At 40.9% G+C, this 17,646-nt stretch overlaps 1 long non-coding RNA gene and 1 other non-coding gene across 2 annotated transcripts; one reads left to right on the forward strand and one right to left on the reverse strand.

The window, feature by feature from the left end:
* Window positions 1-10,794: 10,794 nt before the first annotated feature.
* Window positions 10,795-14,662, forward strand: LOC145451753 (uncharacterized). The gene is made up of 3 exons (XR_013919026.1): window positions 10,795-11,226; window positions 13,875-14,048; window positions 14,375-14,662. It is a non-coding gene; the product is annotated as an uncharacterized LOC145451753 (long non-coding RNA).
* Window positions 14,663-15,313: 651 nt separating this feature from the next.
* Window positions 15,314-15,423, reverse strand: LOC145452968 (U6 spliceosomal RNA). Its single transcript, XR_013919607.1, has one exon. It is a non-coding gene; the product is annotated as a U6 spliceosomal RNA (small nuclear RNA).
* Between the last annotated feature and the right edge of the window lie 2,223 nt (window positions 15,424-17,646).

The raw sequence follows: 17,646 nt of genomic DNA on the forward strand, positions 1-17,646 counted from the left end.
ATTGATTGAATAGGCATCATTCGCTGACTATACCTATATGTAGTGTATTTCGCTCTTGATGTTGTGTGATTGCGGTTCAAGCTCACACCAGAGTTCATAAACATTCACAAGCGGAAAACTGGATATTTCCCGCAAACATTTGTAACAAAGCAAATAAATGTTTTGAGATTTTCAAGGTGCATGCTCGTTTACTGATGATTTTTTTATGCTGCCAGCACTATGCATAGAGTGGCCCGAAGTAGAAATACAAAGAATTTCAACCAAAGATGTTATAATGACGTGTAAAATTTTAATATATGAAAAAGTTTCACAGGTCAGAACCTACCAAGGTTCGTTTGTGAACGTGAACCTCTATATTTCTGAGGTTCACGCACAGAACGCGAACGTGAACCTCACGTTCACACCATCCCTAATATCTGCTGCTATAACTGCTAATAAAATGCGTGAGTTACTGCGTATAGCTACATGCTACAGTCTGCTATTATCAAACAAAATAGAGTATCGAATACGAAGCCTCGAGAAGTCGAAACAAATTGATACAGTACACAGTATATCTACACATCCGCGAGAATATATAAACGCATAAACTATGTTCGTTCGATTTATGTTATACAAGAGGGTTAATAAAGGTGAGCACTGCGTAATGTAAGCACTGATACGTTCCTATTAGATCAGTGGTTCCCAACCTTTTTCATCTCGTGCCTCCCTTGGCCGAAATTTAAGCCAAAATTCCCCCCTTAGGATAAATCTGCCCGATGATTAAAAAAGGTCATTTTTACCGCGCAAACACCTGTTGACTGAGAGAATAAGACGGGCGGTGCCGAGTGTTTATTTCTAGCAGTACTGTAATAACACTTTGTAGACCTCCAAAAACAATGGTCTTGGTCCCAATCAAACAAATTCTGGAAGGCTTGACTCAACAAACCCCCACACTTCCATTTGTGTATTCGGCTTACCATGCACCAATCGCTAATATAACTGTTGTGAAAAATCACTATGCATAAATTTACTGGTCTTGCGATTTTTTTCTCAAGTTTGCGTATGCATTTGGCCAATAATATTGGTACTTTCATATATAGGAGGGTTGACCAGACTACAGTCTGACTCGAGTCACCATTTTCTGATGACTCGACTCGACTCGAGTCATTTTCTCAAAATACGGAAGCGACTCGACTCGAGACAATCTGGGTATTGACTCGACTTGGACTCGAGTCATTGTTCATGATTCGAACCAAGCCATATGATTTGAGACTATAAGACGGCCAAGACCGACATTTCATTGTAATTTCGAAGAACAGTAAAGTGACCAGTGTGGCCACCCTATTGGAATTTCGTCTATTGATCCTGGTATTTGACAATGGGACAAGAAACTGCTCAAAGTGAGGAAAATTAGTATATCATAAATCCAAATCATTCAATATCACCAAACTGTGTTGACTGGAGTGTGACTTGGACTCGGACCAGACATGGGGTGATTACTTCATGAATGTAATCGATTGCGATTACGATTACTTCAGAATCACGCGATTACGATTACGATTACGATTACAGCAAAATCAGGAAGTAGTCGATTACGATTACGATTACATTGGAAAAGTAATCACGATTACTCACGATTACATTTGTTTTGCTTCTTAGGACTATAATCTTAAATGATATACTGGAAGACAATACAAGGATTGCGATGAAAAGGCTTAATGAGATATTAACTCTCCTCATATATCATGCGTCATTTGCTTATTACGTCATAATATACCAATGCCCAACATTATAGGGGATGATTTATCGCACCCAACGATTTGCATTATTGCCAGGTCTTACTGCCGCACCCCAAATTCCTTAATAGGGTAGGGAGCGTGCTCGAAGGGAATTCAAAAGTATTTCGTAAACCAACATAAATTATAGAGTATTTTCGAGAATATACTTATTTCTTGAAAATGTTCTTTGAGCTTCGCGATTCAAATGTCTCTAGTACAGGGGTCACCAACGAGGACCAAATGAGTCGCCCGCGGTCGCTGTAGCAAAATCAAATCCAACATCCAAATGAGAGATTTGAAAGTTGAAGCTGGTTTCATATGAGCCGCAGTTGAACATGGGTCGGCAGACAGCAAGGAACATACGAACGCTATCGCTCGGGGCATTGCTCGTCTTCGCCTACGCGGCGGCTCAACGGGAATCTATAGCTAATATCCCCGAGTCTCGACGCGGAGATCGGCGCTTCAGCGCGCACTGCAGCAACGCAACTGAGCCTGGAGGAGCTGGTGTGAGTCCCGGCGAGTGAGCGTTTAAGTGAAGAAATCCAACTGAGCACGGATAAACGGCGGGAGTAAGTGGTAACCCGTCGGTCGTCGCAATATTCAGTACACACTACACAAGAAGTAGCTTTTTGTTTCGAAACGGTTGGTGACCCGTTCTCCAGTAGATAGCTTGGTTTGAAATGCATACCTCTTCCCCTCAAGAAAAATCATGCGTAGGCTATTTTATGGAAACAGGCATTTCGGAGCCGGTCATTACCGCGCCACGATCCCACAACACACCAAAAGAGATATGCAGTTTCGGCCAACACGCAGCACCACGGGATGTGATACCAAAGAAATACCTTGGCCGAATCTTAGGGTATTCGTCCATTGTCAATAGCCGCGCTGGGTGGGCGTGACTAATAACTCCTCTCCTTCCAATCTTGACCCACAATGCAAATGCCACCCGGCGCATCCACAAAGGAATAAAGCCATGACAATTTGTGTGTGCGTCTCACGAAAGATATTCTTTTAGTCTGCTACGTTTGGGCGAGTACAATATCTTTTGATTATTCAACAGACTGGAGGTCGCGAATTAACAACATACAATGAAGTAATTATAACAACATACTAGATGCTATAATTATGAATTACGTGCCCCGGCTCTACAGGTAAATCTGACACTCGAGGCAGAGAGAGGGTATAAATATAATGCAATTACCAATATTATTGACGAAATTCAGTTTTGAAAATTGACCAACGGTTGGACTGGGGGACGAATTGCTGTTTTGGTTCTGATTCTAGCTACAACCCACGCTAACATGTCAGGGTATATAAGCGGATGGTTATGGCGACAGGTCCAGATGCTGAGTAACGAACTGTGAAATAACGATTGACGCCCGTTTCAAGTAGTTATATGAGAAAAAGACATAGTGAACATAAAAATTCTGCCTTCAACTAATACATAGGCTATACTGCGAGCTGCTGTTACGAGAAATGGCTAAGCACATCTCGGTTATGATATATATTAGTAGCTGTTTATTTGTAATGCTTCGTTGTGGAAACTGCAATGTTTTATTTGACGAGTACGAAATTCCGAATCTTCGTCAGGTGCACGTTCGTACGTAGGCCTCCTGCTCGCCAAGCAGCAACGGTAAACTGCGTTTAGCTAAGCACAACCAAACATCAATACATAAGTTACTATTTGAAACTATAGGCAGAGTGGTGATCAATATCCTGCTGCGAGGTAGGGGCTACTGTAGTGTATTGATAGCCTGATATACACCACGGGGGTGTTCTTAAAATCACACTACAATGTTCATCGCATGTCTGTTTACTATGTGTGGATACTTCTATGCAATGACGAGCGGAGCTAATACTTCTGACGTAATAATGAGTAGCGGCGTTAGAAAACAGACGTTTGTGCTATCGCTAACGTGGTATATTATCTCATTCTTGTTCACGAATATTCAGTTTATATCATAGTCCTTGTACAAACAAAAAGTAATCGTTCTTTCACAAAAAAATCGATTAGATACGGGAAGTAGTCGATTACGATTACGATTACTTCGGATTTTTTTCGAATGTAATCGATTGCGATTACGATTACTTCAAAATGCTGTAATCGTCGTAATCGATTACGATTACTAATCGCGATTACCCCATGTCTGACTCGGACTCGAGACATAATACACTGACTCGGACTCGACCCTCTGCTCGGTGACTTGGACTCGGACTTGACTCAATGGTGAATTGAAAATGACTCGACTTGACTCGAGTAAAAACTATGAAAGTGAGATTGACTTGTGACTCGGAGCCTCGTGATTTGGTTACAGCCTTGATATATAACATACACGTGATCAGATACCCTGCTGGAGCTCATTGAAATTTAGGACACCAATTACGTTTCGGCAACATTGCACAAAGTTTACCATGTATTTTTTCGATCGGGTAGCTGTTCACTAAAAATAAAGCAAGGCTAGCGACTTCTTTGACTTGAATCGATGACGTTGGAATATTTTGTCACTGTCTGAAAATGTTGACTTGAAAATATAAGATAAATACTTTCACTAGAGGCCCTGTTGTGATATATACGGCTCGACATTTGCTCGTTTAGGATATATTTGATTGAGAGGCCGTCGCTGGCCTATAAAATTGTCTTGCGAACTGCAGCACATCTAAACTAATTTTAAAAAATGGGGGGCGGGGAATTTGTATGTGAAAAGAGATTTTAAATAGCATTTGAACATACTTTCAGCAAACAAAAAAAACATAAGGAGCATACGTTCGGATATAACTGGTTGACTACATGACAGTTCGGACATGAACAATTTAGAAAATCCAATTCTAAAGTGGAATTCCTCCCTAAAAATTGCAAAATTCCCCCCAAGGGGGTAATTCCTCCCCGGTTGGGAACCACTGTATTAGATTATTGTACTACCGCACGACAACGTAAGCTGTGATCGTTTCGTTTGCGATCAATTTACAATTAGTGAATGACTGGTTGACCTCACAAGTGACATCGGCGTACCACGAACAATCCGAACATACATAAGATAGGGAGATTTATCGACATTGTTTACTTGATGATTTGAAATTGACTCGTAAATTTTGCTTCGAGTCACGAGTCAATTGACATTTTTGAAGCGCCGAGTCGAGTCAAGTCAAGTCAAGTCATTTTTGCAAAGTGACTCGAGTCAAGTCAAGTCATACGAAAAAGTTGACTCGAGTCAAGTCATGACTCGAGTCATCCCAACACTGGTACATCGGGCTCCAACCCGATAGGTCTGGTTTGACATCGTATCCGAAGACTGCAGGCTAACGACTACCTGATCTAAGCTAGAGAAATAGTACAGCTTTTATACCGATTTTCGTCGTCCAGTCATACGGCACGATTCAAACCGACAATATTTCCTGAAGTCAAGACCGAGCCCCCGAACCCGACCTGACTTCGACCACTATACTCGAGAATATTTGACTCGAATCGAGTCACACCGGTCAAGTATTACTAAAATTGACTAAAGTTTAGTCGAGTGATTTTCAACATTTAACGGTCAAGCCGAGTCACTGAAAAATTGCCACTCGAGTAATGAATCGGGTCATTGCACTCCCGGTTCATTCTCCTTTCCGTGATTTATGTTCCGTGTTTTTATTTTATGGTGTTGTAAATACACCTATCATATAAATACAGATATTTGGAAACAATATTGTGATGTGCCAAATCTTTCACTCCTTAATCCTAACTTTTAATACGCAACTTCTTACCGTCGTATTGAAATTCAGGGATTCGTGTAATTAGGGATGGTGTGAACCTCTGAAAGGTTCGGGTTCGTGTGAACGCGAACCTTTTTGAAAGGTTCTGTGTGAACACGAACGTTAACCTCGTGACGTCATATTTCTAATTCCAACCCAATGAAGTGATAGCCTATATTAATGTACACGATACCTATAGCGAAGACTCGGGCCACATAATGTAGGGTTGCCATACGTCCGGAATTTCCCGGACATGCCATATGTCCGGAAGGAATTTCTGAAATATGGCTAAATGTCCGGAATTTTGAAGGCAATACATTGGGTTATAATTTTCATCTGGACAAGCTACACACAATGTACAAGGCGATAAGACACAATGCAATGTAACGAACAGATAGGAGGATGTCGAACGACACGCATCAGTAGCGATCCTTTACTCAAACATCCACCTCGGCCTAGAGTGCCCGATGTCACAGTTCTTATTCGATGTTGATCTTTTTGAAGCCGCGGCCCTTTCTACTAGTTCTTTCCATTCCTTGTGAGTGCTTTCTTTTCTTTCGGGTCTTTTTTCTGGGCTTTTTTGTCGCTGTAAGAACGGCGACAGCGGGGGAAGAGGAGCCCAAATGAACCTCCGACGGGAATCGAACCCGGGCCGCCTGCTTGATAGGCGCTTATCGTCACCACTACGCTATCTCCCCCGCCGTGTTGGACGTAATCAGCTTCCTAGGCCGTGAGTAAGTGTCGGCAAGCTGATTTTTTTTAGTAATCAGCTTATCAAGTTTTGAGCTTTGCCACGGAACATTTTCAAGTAGGAAATGAGGTCGCGACCAACCTGCTGGTGCATTTTATAGTAGCCTAATATATCGAAGAATCAATATAATTCACAGAATTCATACATAAAATTCAACAGCCAAATGCATATAGTAAGTGCCCAACAAGTTACATCGATCGACTACCCTATGGTGGGCCAAGATCAGTGCTTTTTTGGGCGGAAGGGGGGAGAAAAAATGTTGTTTCGGACCTGATTAAAACCCATAAACAGATAGCCGCACCGACCCAACTGTATAGCAGCGCTGTCAAACACAATCCTGACAGGCCTGACACGGCCCGCCAGATGATTTCATCCGGCTCGTGGACGAATCTATTGCAAACCCTAGCAAGTAGCAATCACCAGAGCTCACATTACAGATGGCCCAATTCATGACCTATGTTCCACTTCATTCCTGTATAGTGTATACAGTCGATGGGCAATGCTTTGCTAGCGTGACGTCATCTGGACGGTCAATGTGTTACACCTCATTTTAAAATCCGCTAGTGGGCGCTAAAGAGTGTCCGGAATTTGCTTCACAAAAATATGGTAACCCTAACATAATGCCACATTGCTGAAGTACATATTGGCGTTTTAAACGTCGCTAAATGTATCAACCGCGGTTATCAAAGGATATAATAATCTCATAAAATCAATACATTCCGTCGCTTTGCCAACAATTTCGACGAGGAATTACCAGGGAATATAAGCTTACGCCTTAACTTTACGGTGAGCACGACTATAATAAATAAACAAAGAATCGGTCACCGTAACTACTATTTTATTCAAATACAAAATTTTTCAACGGCAATAACTCCGCTTCCACTGGTTGAAATTGAACCAAATTTGGTGAACATCATTGCTATAGACAACCTAACACTTTTATGGGGTGAACAGAAAATTTTCAAATTTTTTGTTATTTATTTTTATTTAATAAATCGAAACTTTCTTCTCCTGTAGCAATGCGGCTAGTGGTTGGAATTGAACCAAATTTGGTATGTAGGCTTAAATTAGGTAACCTAACAATTTTATCAAGTAGCCAGTAGGATTTGAGATAAAAAAGTCATTTTTGAAGAGCCCTAATGTAATAGCAACGTATAGCTTTGTGAATTAGGTTTTGATATACTTTCCGATTAGTTGAAATTGGCTCCTAGCGGTGAATATCAAGTGTTGGTTGCCACTCTCCGCTAACATAATATATTTCGCCGAATAGGCAGCGGCAGTGGAAGCATGTAGGCCTAATGGCCTATGTTTCAACCAATTGTACGACTGGCAGTGAAAGCACTTTCTGTGATCCACATGTATTCTTGAATTCTAAAATTAGTGTGAGTTGCGCTGGCCGTTTAAAGTCTTCACCAACAGCTACAATCATTTTTTCAATTAGATTTCGATTGCCATCCATGTACGTACGATTGTACGACGAATTATTGTACGTACAAGTACAGGTACACCACGTACAACACGCTTACATTTAATAATGTGAAGCAATACAGATGACTACGAGAACTAACTATCCGAGAAAGCGCGCATCTAATCAGCAAGTAATTCGTCTCGTGCGACAAGACCGTGCGTTCTGAAGTGGCGAGATAGCGTAAGGGTATAATCCACACTTTCCTCAGCTACAACACCAACGGGTTGTGGGTTGGAGTCCGACCGCGGTCGACTCCAGAATTCCTACCTAAGTGTTGGCGGTTTATCTAGGCCAGTGATTCCCAACCGCGGCCCCTAGCTAGCCTTCTTGCGGCCCCCACAAAAATATTAAGAAATCCATTTATGACATAAAATAAAATTTATATTTATAAAATACTCTTGTTTGGCTTGGAGTTTTTAATTAGGATTGCAGGAAAGTTGTGAGTAGGCTAATAACGTTACGTCACTGCTGTTTCAATGCAGTGTGCCCTAACTTTCCAGTTGAACAAGCTGTAGCTATGATTAAGGCAAAACCCGGCAGCAGCCGTCCAGTGCTCCTCAATTTTACTCTATTTGGATTTACGTTGATAATCCTCGGATTAAACTTGACCCGAGGATTATCAACAAAAAACTCAAATAACTCCGCTTCTACTAGTTGGAATTGCGTCAAATTTGTTTTGCATCATCTTTAAAGACAGCTGAACAATTTCATGGGGTTGACAGAAAAATTTGAAATTATTTTTTCAAATTTTCTCTAATAAACTAAAAATTTTAATTGGATATGCGGAGTCGTATACTTGTTAGAATTGAACCAAATTTGGTGTGCAGCGTTTTTTAGGGTAACCTGACAATTTAATCCGTGAACGACTGGAATCCGGGGGAAAAAGCTATTTTTGAACAGCCCTACTGTCCATCCATGCTTGGAGCAAATCAAGGCGTTCAGGGCTCATCAATAAACGGCGAGAAGAGTATAATCTTGCTCCAGTGACATGGCATCATTGCATTTTACACCAGAGAAATCTGGTTGCTAAGTCGTTCAACATGTCTAATGTGATGGATGTGATAATAACAACAGTGAGCTGGATTAGAGCAAACACACTTAAGCATCGGAAGTTCAAAAAGTTTTTAGCAGATACCGACTGAGTATGGTGACGTAGCCATTAGGGATGGTGTGAACCTCTGAAAGGTTCCGGGTCGTGTGAGCGTCAACCTTTTTTAAAGGTTCTGTGTGAACGTGAACCTCATGACGTCACGTGACGTCATACTGCTAATTCCAACCCTATCTTTCAATGAAGTGATAGCCTATATTAATGTACACGATACCTATCGACGACTCGGGCCACATAATCTCACATGCTGAAGTACTTATTGACGTTTTAAACGTTGCTAAATGTATATCAACTGAGGCAATCAAATGATATAATAATCCCATAACATCAATACCTTCCGTCGCTTTGCTAACAATTTCGACAAGGACTTGCTAGGGAATGTAATCTTACGCGTTAACGGTCTAGGCCAGGCCGGACAATGTATTCGGCGTTTAATGCTACATTGATATATTGAGCAGTGTTGGAATGACTTGACTCGAGTGAGACTCGAGTCACCATTTTCGTATGACTTGACTTGACTCGAGTCACTTTGCTAAAATGACTTGACTTGGAACTGACTTGCCGTATCAGAAATGTGGATTGACTCGTGACTCGGAGCAAAATTCACGAGTCAATTTCAAGTCATCACATCAAGTAATCGGTGTCGACAAAAATCACTGTATCTTGCATATGTTCGAATTGTTCGCGAAGCGCCGGTGTAACCCGTGAGAGCGACCAATCAATCAATGATCGTGCGTTTTACTGATCCTTCATTGTTCTCTCATAAATAAATTGACCGCAATCGAGGTGCTAGAAGCTTGCAGCGTACGCTGTCGTAAACTAGTAGTAAAGTAATTTCGTAGCAAAATGTATATTTCTGTTCTCTGTTCTTTCAAACCTCTTATTTTATCGAAATTGAATTCGAATAAAGTTTACATAGTCCTCAACCATAGGCGCAGGCTTGAATTGTATCATATCAATTTGTAGATGAGTAAAGTATTGCATCTTATCAATTCGTTTCTCTATTCGCTCGTCATGTTGTGTGATTGCGCGTCAAGGTCACAGCAGAGAGTCACTGAATATTCACAAACGGAAATCTGGATATTTCGAGCAAACTTTTGTAACAAAGCTGAAGGAAAAAAGCTATTTCTCAGCTTGGGTTGCGGATTTGGCGTTTTTTGGAGATATCTCTACACACCTTTCTACTCCCAATCGCACTCTACAGGGCAATAACAAGCTCTGCCATGATTTGTATAGCACAACAACTGCTTTTAATAACAAGCTTTTTCTGTGGAAAACGCAGCTTGCAGATGGTGCTACAGAACATTTTCCAACGCTATCCGACCATCAAACCAACGCATCATTTGACGAATACAACAGGCTTATCAGCAATGATTGATGAGTTCAACCGGCGCATAGACGGATTGAATGCTTTTTTGCCCATGATGAAAACGTTTTTCAAATCCTATTGCAATTAATGTAACCACACCTCCTGATAATTTTCAATTGGAGTTGCTAGACGCGCAATCACATATAGAGCTCAAGCAAGTATTTAAAAGTGAAGACATACATGAATTTTGGGGTCACGTTCCTGAGGAAAGTATCCCAACTTGATAACCAATGTCCAGAAAAACGGTTCTCTGTTTGGATTAACTTATGTTTGTGAAGCACTTTTCAGCAAAATGGCCAGAATAAAAAATCAATATCGCTATCGATTGACCGGTGACCACCTCAAGCAGCTATACTGCGTACTGCATCATTTGCAATTGCTCCTCGCTTTGGCAAACTTCTTGAAGCTCAAAGCCAATGCCAAGTTGGACATTAAATTGATTTTTGTATTTCCATCTTGTTAGTGTTTCTATTCGTTCTTCGTTGGTACGTGCTTTGATGCTTTATAATTTTTGCTATACTTGTTGAGTGTATTCGTGCGGCCCCGACCGTACTCTGAAATTCTAAATTTAGCCCTGACACCGAAAAAGGTTGGGAACCACTGATCTAGGCTCCTCCTCGCCATCTCATCCGCGTAGCCGGTGTCTTTCTTATAAAAAGCCTAGAAGTGGGCCGTGCTAAAAGTCGGCAGATACGAAATCAAAAACAAGGAATATCGGTGTAAATGACCACAGTAGTCGACAAACACCATGAATTCCACAAACAACAACGCAACAATGCGTCCTGACGTCGCAACGCGTTGTTCTCATCGCGGTAATTGTTTGCTGTAAACGATGTTTTGGGTTGTATCGTTGCATTTTCTGATTAACATTTACAAAGCGTAATTCCAGTAACGATCATCCCACGAAATGGATCAAATTTCAAAGCACACACCGTTCGATCACAAATATCACTCACGAATTATTGAGAACGTGGAAATTCGAATAGTTGCGCTTATGGGCAATTAAATTTACAGAAGAAGAAGAATTTGCTCGTCTATTCGGTATGTGTTTCTCAAAGTACGTCGAACAGGAACAACCGACCTCTGTTTTATTAGAATTCAATGGTAATAGATAGCATACGCAGATGCAAGGTATGCGTATTAATAGATTAGTAGTAGATTAGAATTATCAGCCCAAATCGCGACTAGCCTTGGTGTTGGCCTGAATAGATACTAAATAAAATGTCACCTTTCGTCGTGTGCGAAATCAACATTATTGATTTGATGTCGGGACTGCTAGGGAGTGAATTTGTCGTCTGCAATTATTGAAGTGATTTATTTTCGGTTATTGTATTTTAAGGAATGAGTTGTCTTACATCGTTACCCAACTTTATTCCGACTCTTCGTGAATGGCAGACTTAGTGAATGTTAACGATGAATTCCAGATATTACAGTTGCATAAACCATAAACAATCGTGCGTATAATGTATAAAGCGTAATCAGATGCGGATTAGAAACAGATGAAACATGTCAAAACCGCCAAAAGAATGAAAGCTGGTTGTGTACGAAAACTGGAATATGTAGCTTTAGGCTGTAAGAAACCCTTTATCAATGCGAAGTTTTTGAAATACAGTTTTGAGCCATCGATGACCGGAAATAGTCCGTGTTGACTATAGGCTCTAGATCTGCGCTTACCAACTATACGAAGTCTTTCCAAATGTCACAGTTTTCTATTCAATTCCCCTTGTATCTTCGTTCCTCACGACTAGACGGGCAAATACCCGTTCTCCTCGTCCGAATTAAATTGTTTTTGCACCCGTAAGCCTAAACATCGTTCCTATGCTCACAATAATTCGTGAGCCAAATTTTCGTGACAGTCATTTTGATTGGAGCGCGAAATTGGACAGTGTTTTTCTGCAATAGAAAAAATGAGAATTCAATTTTTTCTTCATCGTAAGGTTTTGCGAACATTGATAGGAAAATGCCGACGTAAAAGACTAATTACTGATTCAATACGCGCTTTCTCGTTTATAATGATATTTACGTGCAGGACGTAGATGATGCACTCGAATTCTCGAACTGTTGCGCAATTCCACTCGTTACTCTCCAGAAGACTGATTGTACTTCGAATTACGTTCGGTTATGTCTCAACGAAAAAGAAATCTGACTTTTAGGGCGAGGTATTAAAGTTTGCTGATCCGAGAGAATGCTAATCATGTGATTAAAAACCGCTAACCGGGACCCATTTTAGGCGGAGATAAGAAAGTTAGCTGTTCCGGAAGAATGTTAATGGTATGATTAAATACTGCTAACTGGTAATCGCCACACATGAAGTCGGAAGAGGTTACTCGCGACGCGATGATTACTCGAGGTGTCCCGAGTTTTCAATCAAGTGGTGTTATTTGTTGCGTCATATTGCGGAGACATGTTATTGGCTGTCGGTTGTCAATTTGTTGAATGAAACCGCACCCTGCTGATAACGATACTGCCACTGTAATAGGTAGAATTATCATCGTCGCTAAATGAAAGTCGTGTCCGATTTGTACGGTACAGCTAAGAAACAGATTATAGAATATTGCTATCGATCTGCAATGGTGGGCACATAATTCGTTCATTGTTTAGTGAAGCCGAGACAATAGGCTATCGGAAATGTTTGCGCGTAGGAATCGTACGCAGTGTAAGCGGTTTTCATAGATAACTAGTTATCTATAGTTTGCTCCAGTTTGCTGCCATCAACGGGTTTCCTTGATCCTGGGTTGTTAAATCCTGATGAACGCGATAATCAACTTTATTGCTAATCCAACTCTATTATCTCCGCCCTTAGTGTTGATGACTGCGAGCTAGAAATGGCTGCAAGAACATCATACAACAGAAAACCGGTATCACGACTCACACGACGACACGTGATTTCTAGTTCTTCGGAAACTAACATATTTTAAATGTGAAACTGGAACTATAACTAGAACTACTGTCTTTTCAAAATTCACAACAAGAACTATGAACTATACTCACTTTTCGAAATCTGCAACTAGAACGGGAACTTCTTACAAGACCGTTTTAAGTTAGTTGACCGTCAACAGAATTGTGACAGAATATGGCATTTCAAAAGGACGCTGGGGTTTCTAAACTCGAAACCCCCCGCTACCAGCCAGGATGACTATATCCAGATGCATTTTGAAGGGGACCCTATAATAATCATGTCAATAATCGTTGGGCTATAATTTTCATCTGAACAAGTTACACACTATGTACATTGTACAATGCGATAAGACACAATGCGATGTAATGAACAGATAGCAGGATATCGAGAGACACGCAATTGCGATCCTTTCTAGACTGACATCCACCTCAACCTAGAGTGGCCGATGTAACAGTTCTTTTCGGTGTTGATCTTTTAAAGCCGCGGCCCTTTCTAGTTTTTTCCATTCCCTGGGAGTGCTTTCTTTCGTCGGGTCTTTTTCTGGGCTTTTTTTTTATCGCCGTAAGAACGGCGACGGCGGGGAAGAGGAGCCCAGATGAACCTTCGAGGCGCTCATCGTTGCCACTACGCTATCTCCACCTATATACTCATCATTCAACATTTAACACAGCCCGAACGGCCGAACCCAAGGAGCCAAATGGTACACTGCTGTATAAAAGCATTTCTTTGAAGAAAATTTGTCATGAATACTTGCTGTTACCTAATTTTACTCCAATGTTCCTTTTATTAGGAACACTGATGAGCTACGCCGGGCCTATCGGCGCGTTACATCTACGGGTTTGTTTCGTAAAGCGTCCGCGAATGATTGGGTTACGTTGGCTTGTAACATTCGATTCGAAACATCTCGTCAATTCTCCAGCATTAAGCAGCTTAGAGAAAACAACACACAACAGTATCAATTAAAGTGAGTATATATGTCATATTCGCTCAGTCTTTGTGTTGTGATTGTGATGGCAGTTGCCTTGGTGATAATATTACTCGTTCTCGTGAACCTCTGGCGTCATCTAACGGTATTATCTTGTGTTTCCATGAGTACTCATCTCACCGGTCGTTTCCTTGTTTTAATTGAAGGATAACACACTACTTAATGTATTTATACACGTGCTTACGATACATTACATACTACATATGTACCTTATGACACTCAGTCTATTTCTTATCAACAAATCCTAATCAGTATCATTAACAATTTATTAATAATTAATAATTTCGACTTTATACTGATCCTAGAGCATCCAACGTCCATAGCACTTCATACATAGGCGTACAGTCAAGAGAGGTTGAAGATGAATGCGTTTCATCACTGGAATGTTACTCTCGAACAGTCTTGAAGGACATAGTGAACGTGATCGACTGATTCGTAGTAATTGCATTTCTACTCTTGAAATATATCTAAGGGTGGAAATATTCTCCACTAGGTGGGGTTAAAATGCAAAACGAGCAAATTCAGGAAATAAAACAGAAGGACCTTTTACGAACTTTCGACTTATAAAATAAAAAAGATTGGTCGCTTCACGATTTTGCAAATGCGAACTTGAAGATGCTAACTTGAAGATAATTTTGCTTTCAAATTCCGCAGTGGATTCGCAGGGAGATGTCTTTTGCAGCAAGTAGAATAATGAGAGTATTTTGGTATAAGACAATATAATGACATATTGCGAGTGATCCCAGAAATGGTTGATCTAGAATGCAATGAAAGAAGTAGGCAGCGACTGTGTGATCCAGAACAGAAAGAGTATTTTTTTTCGTATTTTTACCCACCCTCTCCCGCCGGCCCACGCCAGCACGACTTCGCCTTGTTTTCAATAGAGGTGACCAGTAATAAAGTAATTCCTTCTACTTCAAGTAGCAGAGTTTTCCAACTACCTCAAAGTGGTTCTACTTTATAATTGCCCGGGCAGGTAGGTAGAAATTGACAACGCTATTTCCGCTTCTATATGCGTATTGTGTACTCATAAATCACGTACGCCGTTCAGATAGGTGGTGTAGCGACGTGAACAGAAATATCTATGTGACTTGAAAGCCATCCGGACTCAGTCTTCCCAGATCAGGAGGGCAATCTCATTGTTTTGATGCCCATGGTTGCACGCAAAGGTTTCCATGGTCGCAAGCTCAGGTTGCCTTGGTTGCAAGCTCAGGTTGCCATGGTTGCAACAAGCTCAGTGACGCAAAATTCGGGACACCAACAGAGAAGAACCGCAGGTATCCTTTGCGCAGGGGCCATGCTAATCTTCTCTGTATCGTTCCAATTTTAGTATGTGTACCGCCGAAGCGAGTACATTTTGGTGAATTTCCACAAAGATTTATATATTGGTAAATTTTGCAGTTATAATTATTCGGGTGAGTGGGTGATTTAGGGGTTAATTTCACTCGAATAAACCTACCTTCGATTCCGCCTGTGGAGTTTCGAACCGACTTGTATACTTCAATTTTTTAGTTTAGTTCGTTTTAGTTTCGATGATACACGTTGCAGAATGCTCAATTTGCTCATTTGTATACATTATTCGATAACAGCATTCCCAAGGGCGTGAGACGTATGCGTAGTTAATGAGAGAGTAAATGGTATCTTACAGCTTTCATTTTCATAGAGCATTTCCATCTGACATATCATCTCATTTGCGACCTTGTTAAGGGGGATTACCCGCATTCGGTTAAGTATAGAATATTCATTGAGATCATGATCAAATGACGCTCTGGTTATTAACACATACTAATAATGGCAATAATTTACCAAGATGTTTCCCTGTTGCTTTCCTTCAAGATATTAATCGTTATATTTCTGTTATTTGAGTATCTATCCATCCGAAGCAATATGTGATGATTTCTGTAAGTTTTCATTCAATACGCATGTCCCTTTCATAACAAATGCGTTTATTCTGACTTCATCGTTTTTGCGCTAGACTTCATTAGAGACATGGCCAAGTCGTTTCGACATCATCGTATTTGTCCGTTCTATCGCAGACTTGTGATGTTTCGAGGGTTCAAAATACAATATGAAATGAACGAACTTCTTTAAAGTTGTTATCACATATTGCAATACTGTGTTGTTTCCAACAATGAAGTCAATAAATATTGAAATGAATGTGTACCGTGTAGCCTACAAATTTATAATTCGAAATTAGTAGAAACGAGCCCAATCGTGGTATCATACGTATTATGTTACGCCCAAACCGCTGCGTGCCTACCGATCAATATCGGAGCTATACTTCGACAAATGCGCAATTGCGGTAGGCGTATCGTCCAGTGGCGGCTCGTGACAATATCGGGTGGTGGGGCAAGGGCCGCAAGCGACTTGTTATCAATATGACGTCACAGTAGCGTTTTTCAACGTTCATGATGGTCACATGAATTTCCCGTAAACAATGATTTTTGGATTTTTGGTGCGCTTTCACACGCTCTGACAAATGCTTCAGATCGCGATAACCAATTTTGTTCCAACAAGAGCCACTGCTTCCGGTACCGGCACTGTCGAATAAAAGACAGTAAAAGCAAAACAAGGCGTTTTTATCCTCGCTATAAGTAAGCCATTCATTTTTATCGAAATGCGCTGAAGAAAAGGCACGAGTGCGTTTTCCTCCGGCGTACGATTGGACCAATGGGCAATTTCTAGGCTGATACGGACCTAGTCGCTTTACCTCTAATTTTTCCTCTAAAGGCAGCTGGCTAAACGGCGTACGGAGCAAAGATTCAACACGATTCATGTTCGCACTTGACCTGACTACTTATCTGCAGAAATGGAAATGACTATAAATCGAGAGATTGCGTATGCCTTACTGGAAAGGTCAACGAGGTCGGACACATACGCAATTGTTATCTCATAGATTGGACAAGGAAATGTCATATTGAATCCAAAACATCATTCTGAAGAACTACGGATAGCAGCCTCGGAAATTCGGTCCCGGTACAGCTTGGGAGATTTTGACCTTGAGGCTGGAGATTGTCACACGACACATACGGCTTACGGTCTATAGTGTCTACTGTCTATATGTCTGCTGCAAAATCGCCTTCGGAAAATATATTACCGAATAAATACGTGGATGAAAGCCGAAAACTTGGTACACAGTTACATGAAATCATCGAGAAGTAGCCTCATGACCGTTTTCGGTATGGTACACTGTCAAAATTAATACGAATTGATCAACGCCGAATTTTGCGTAAAATTTACTGAGGAATAGGCTGATCAAGCGATAAGCTGTTAGCCGCAATCGAAAACGAAACAGCTATCGCGCTTGACAGGGGTTGTAATTGTGAGCAAATGGCCCGAAGGCCACCATTCCACGGTGAAATTGACATTGGAGAATATAAAATAAAACTAAATATTTGAATGCAAACCGAGGATGTTAGTAAACTGTTTCATGATATCATCATCTCATCACCTATCTCAGTATGGAACACAGATACACCGGCTTTTGCGTGAAATCCGCAATGCGTTAGGTAGGCTAAGTGTCAGATCAGCGCACATCTCTACCATACTCGAACTTGATAACGAAATTGCTGCCCTA

The sequence above is a fragment of the Botryllus schlosseri genome, chromosome 12, assembly GCF_051294905.1.
Source record: "Botryllus schlosseri isolate E-star chromosome 12, Bs_hap1, whole genome shotgun sequence".
Lineage (NCBI taxonomy): Eukaryota > Metazoa > Chordata > Ascidiacea > Stolidobranchia > Styelidae > Botryllus > Botryllus schlosseri.